The sequence below is a fragment of the Peromyscus eremicus genome, chromosome 2 (genome assembly GCF_949786415.1).
Source record: "Peromyscus eremicus chromosome 2, PerEre_H2_v1, whole genome shotgun sequence".
In the NCBI taxonomy this organism is placed as follows: Eukaryota; Metazoa; Chordata; class Mammalia; order Rodentia; family Cricetidae; genus Peromyscus; species Peromyscus eremicus.
Window position 1 is genome coordinate 158,710,708 of NC_081417.1, and position 5,812 is coordinate 158,716,519.

Genomic DNA, 5,812 nt, shown 5'->3' on the forward strand with positions numbered 1-5,812 from the left:
AGATCGAAGTTCCAGCCATGATTAATCTTTTCCAATCTTTTGGAATAAATCTGAGTAGCCCAACTATTTAAAATTCATCTTACATAAGGCAAATGCATCCCATATGCCACCACAGCTTCTTTAAATCAATTTAGATCTGTCATTTCTGTAGGTTTCCAATTAGTAACTGATAAGTTTTGGATCCCCAGTTATTGGATATCTTCCACCACTGATGTAATAAGTCAGATCAGGCTAAATTAATAAATCTAGGTTTAATGAACAGAACAAAGCAACTCCTTAGTGACTCTCAGGAGAGCAGGAGAGGAATCATGTGGAAAATATGGCTACCAGGTCTTAAGTAGCCTGTAGGTGTGGTCTTGAGCAGCCCCTAGGGTAGAAGCTGACCCTTGGTGGGCTTTCTGAGGGGAGGGGTTGCTGCTTGGTGGGTTTTTTGAGGGGGCAGGGCATGGAATGAGAGGAGTAAGACCTGAACATGGAATGGGGTCCCATGCTGGAGATCCCCAACATTCCAACCTTTTGGGTATACATGGACGCTGGTAGGGCTTCCACCTAAACAGTAACTATCAGCAAAGGCTTTTTTCCTGCCCCTTCTTCCACTGGGAAAATCTTTTTTTCTTGATTAAACACATCCCCTTTCTCTACTGATAAGGGCCTTTTTTCCTTTATTTATTCTTTTTCTCAGAGATCATTTTACTTGTATCTTTAATATTTGCAATAATTGTGCAGTTAATGTTTTTTCTTTTAACAAGCATTTTAACAGCTGCACTGCCAGGAGCCATGTGACTTCTTCAGGAGACAAGATCTGAAAATAGCACAAACAAATTCTCCTTGTGGTAAGACCTGGAGAATCTGACCCATTTTGGCAAGGCTGATGGATAGTTCACTGCATAATTCTGGGCATGACCCCATGAGCATATGTACTACTTTCTCTCCTTGCTTTCTTTATACAAATCATATTGCTGGATGCCTCTAGTTTCACTTTCTCTGACTACAGATAAAATAGCTATTACAAAAGGAAAACCTCCTCCTGATAAAATATGCAGAGGACCTGATTCAGCCCCTAAAGCCTTTGATGTTTCAAGTGTGACCATGAATTCAGGCTTTTTAAGAACAGCATGTTGACTTTCCAACACACCTTTTGACTAGCCTGAAAGAGTCACAGCAGTTCATGATAATATTACAAATTTGCATAACTGTTCTGGAGAGAATGATTTTGAGAGTCTAGGAGAAATGCTAATAAATAGATGATGTAAGGCATTAATGGGAACAGTCTGGGAACAGGGAATAAAGCAGAATCATAGAAACCCACAATGCCATCATTTCTAATAGTTGTGCCAATACTGTAGGAAGCTGAGAGGCAGGAGACATGAGAACAAGGATAAGCAATACCAACTATTAAAAGTAAGTTTCCAAGTTATGTTGTCCATAGGATGAATGGAAAAACCTGAAAGAGATAGACTAGGACAGAATGAAGAATAAATTGCTTCCATCTTGGCTGGTGAGTTGATTGTGAGAACTTAGATTTTTACCAGAGGTAAATAAATGTTAAACCACTAGAGGCAAAACTCTCTTTCACTTTGCATGACACTGTCACCGCACATGCTGCCAACTGGGCACACTCTTCTACCTGGAGGTGTGCCTGGTTAGAAGACTTCCTTTGTCACTGCAACACTGTTGATGCTTCTAACATCAGAGCTGTAGATAAAGTAGGTAATGGTTACCATGGGAAAGTGGGGGATGGAGGGGGAATGAGGTAAAGGAACAAACTGGCAATTATTGTAACCATTATTTGAAACATAAGGAAACAAATTTGGTTGTAAAACTGTTCATGCAAATTATTGAAATAGTATAAACAAAAATGGCCCAGGCTACCTGGGGGTCCACTTGTTTGAAACAGGTGGTCATAGTTTCTTCATTGTGCCAACTTCACACACCTGTCCCAGGTCATTGGACCCATTTGGAGCAAGGCTCCCTGCACTGCACATTTTGTTGCTCCTGAGATGGGAAATTAAATTCCCCATGTCCCTGCCAGATCCTGAGTCCTCACTTACACGTGAGTGCACATTTTTACCTCCAGTCCTGGAGTATCTGGATACCTTCTTCATCCGAGCCCACCAATTGTCAGTGTTCGTATTGCTTCCTTCCTTCCTTCCTTCCTTCCTTCCTTCCTTCCTTCCTTCCTTCTTCCCTCTCTTTCTTCCTTCTTTCCTTCCATCTTTCCTCCCTCTCTTCCTTCCTTTCCTAACAGAGACAATTCTGACATGAATATCCTTCTGTTATTCAATGTTTTATTGACTTATTAAACACTTGTGTTAATCAGCTATCATCATCCTGATAAAGGAGATCAGATCAGTTCCCTCCCTTTATCATGTGGGTTCCTGGGATTGAACTCAAGTCCTCAGACACGGCAGCTCACAACTCTACCCTCTGAGTCATTTGCCGGTTACATAACCAACTTTAAAATAGGAATGTACTCATTTCTGCCTAGGAACCATCACTGTATGGTCAGTTTGTCCTTTTGCTCTTGTGTCTTGAGTCAGCATGTCATGATGAGAACACACAGTGGGTGAAGGTTATTCACCTCACAGCCAGGAAGTGAAGGGAATAGAAGAGACAGACATCCCACAATCCTCTCCAAGAGCACATTTCTCACCACCACCTTCCACCACAACAAGCTGGGCCCAAGTCTTTAACACAAGGGTTTTGGAGTATCAAAGATCCAAACCACATCAATTACCATTATTTACTAATTACTTCTAGTCACTTTTTTCTAATACTTTAATTTCTCAGTGTAATTAGAAATAATAAGGTTGTAGGCTAGGGAGATGGCTCGGTCGGTAAAATGCTCGCCATACTGGGTTCTTGTAAACCATGTAACAGCTGGACATGGTAGCATGGATCTGAATCCCAGTGCTCCTATGTCAAGGTGGGAGGCAGAGACAGGAACATCCTCAGAAGCTGACAGCCCCCTAACCTAGCGAATGAAGCACTAAACAGTAATAGTCTCTGTCTCAAACAAGGTAGAAGCTGATAATAGATACCTGAAGTTGTCCTGAGACCTCCATGTGCATGTTCAAAGTCACACATTCACATCACATCACATACATCACACACACACACACACACACACACACACACACGCACACGCACACGCACACGCACACGCATGCATGCACGCACGCACGCACACACGCGCACATACACACACTATGGTGGTTTGAGTGAGAAATGTCCCCCATGGCACTTGGTTTCCAGTTGGTTGTGTAGTTTGGGGAGGTCTAGATGTCACTGGAGGTGGGCTGTGAGAGTATGTATCCTTACCCTACTTCTAATTTGCCCTCTCTGATTTGTGCTTGCATAAAGATGTGAGCTCTAGGCTTCCTGCCCCACTGCTTACCAATTGCTGCTGTGCCTCCCCGCACTGATGGATTCTTACCTCTCTTGAACCAGAGCCAAAATAAACTCTCTCTTCTTTGAGTTGCCTCTGTTCATCATTTTTTATTACTGTGGAATAATCCTTCTGTACACTGTGTGACTATGTGTCGCTATGATTGGTTTAATAAACAAGTTGACTGGCTAAAAGCTGAACAGAATAAAGTCAGGCGGGAAAGCCAAACTGAGAATAATGGGATGAGGAAGGGCAGAGTCAGAGGGGTCACCAGCCAGATAGAGAATGAGTCAGACATACAAAATGGGATAGAACAAACCTCAGAGCAACACATAGATTAATAGAAATGGGTTAAGTTGTAAGAGTTAATTAATAACAAGCCTAAGCTATTGGCCAAGCATTTATAACTTACATTAAGTCTCCAAGTCAGTTATTTGGGAAGTAGCTGATGGTTATTTAGGAACAAGTGGTCAGGACAGAAAAACTCTGCCTCCATATGGCACCCAAATGTTTGATCAGAATGTCCATGTAAAACCTGACAAAGCTTAAAAAAGGATTCTAGACACACAAGAGTCAAACATGGCTTCTTGGTAGCCGAATTTTCTCCGGTGGACTCTGTTCACTGGTGGTGAGCAGAGGCATAGCTCCTTTAAGAGATAGCTTCCTGGCTCAGTGCTAGTGGCTGAAACTGGTGGCTCTTTTAAGAGGCACTACTACCTTATATGGCATTTATGACCAGCGGGTGGCACACTACTCAGTGGAGGCATGGACACAGAAACATCCCAGAATTGGGGTGGTAAACATGGCTCCCAGAGCTGGTGGTAACTGTGCCTCCACCATAAGACTAGGCTCTCAGAGAACCAAGGTGGACAAGCCAGCCACTAGCATGCCACACAGCAGTTTTTTGCTCATGCAGACATAAAAGGTTACAGATGCACAGTAAAGACAGATTCAGACAAAAAGAGCCTCTAAATGAGTCACAGTGTGTTTAAAAATATGTGTAGGCTTGAGAGAGAGAAGAGGAAAAATATATACAGTCTTAGATTAAAAAAATATAGTTTTAAGCTGGGCAGCGGTGGTGCATGCCTTTAATCCCAGTGCTCAGGAGGCAGAGCCAGGTGGATCTCTGTGAGTTCAAGGCCAGCCTGGTCTACAGAGTGAGTTCCAGGAAAGGCACCAAAACTACCCAGAAAAACCTATCTCAAAAAAACCAAATATAGGGCTGGAGAGATGGCTCAGCGGTTAAGAGCACTGGCTGCTCTTCCAGAGGTCCTGAGTTCAATTCCCAGCAACCACATGGTGGCTCACAACCATCTGTAATAAGATCTAGTGCCCTCTTCTGGCCTGCAGGTGTATATGCAGACAGAACACTATACATAATAAATAAATAAATCTTTAAAAAAAAAACCCAAATATATTTTAAAATAAAATAAAGTCCTTAAAAAGGAAAAGAATAATAAAAAATGTAATAAGCCATGGAAAATATACAGAGAGTCTGAATACTGTATGTTATTGTGATGTCTTTGAATTTTTTGACTGCTGAGGAAGGAGCAATGGCTGCTAAGACACACTGAATTATAAATGCTGCTGGATTAAACCAACCTATATATTTCGAAAATATCTTGATTTCAAAATTAAAGTCAAAAGATGTGTTACATTGGGGGAGAGGTTACACTTTTATTTCCACAGAAAATGAGAAGTTATAGATTCCTTCTGGGTTAAGGAAAACCAGATGTGATCGAGGAAGACCCCCTGAAATCCTGACTACAGACATAAGAAAATAAACTTAAAGTAACTACAAGACGCGTGATGTATATTTTACCTGCTCAGACATAAAACAAAAAATCATCTTTGGCTGACTTATGTACAATACACAGTCTGTACTTGAATTAATGCAAGTGTGTATGTTACCTTTAAAAGTTTATTTATTTTCTGAGCAAAGAGACTAGTGAAAATAGGTGGCCCAGGTGATCCAGCATTTCAAAATGCCTCTGTTACAGTCTCCCCAAAATTCTGCATCCAGAAGAGCTTCAAGGCTGCTGGCTAAGATGATCCAGCCTCACAGAAGCCACTGGGGTTGAAGCTGCAGCTTGCTTTGATTTCCAAAACTCATTTCGGGGGAGTAACCAGTACCTTTTCCCTCCTTGTGGGAACTGGGGGGCTGCTGATTGGCAGTTGTAGGATGCAAAGACATAATCCATTCTGCACATGGATGCCACTGGCAAAGCATCAACACATATCTTATCAACCTGTTAAGGAGGATGGGCTCCTGCAGAAAGCCATTAAGGTCCAGAGGGCAAGAGGATCGTATACTAACTAAGCCAGCCTCGAGGAAACACAGCAGATCCAGCTGGCAGCCAGTACAGAGCAGGACCCGGTGGCATCTGAGAGGCAGAGTGTACCTGTTTGCCTACCTGAATGAGG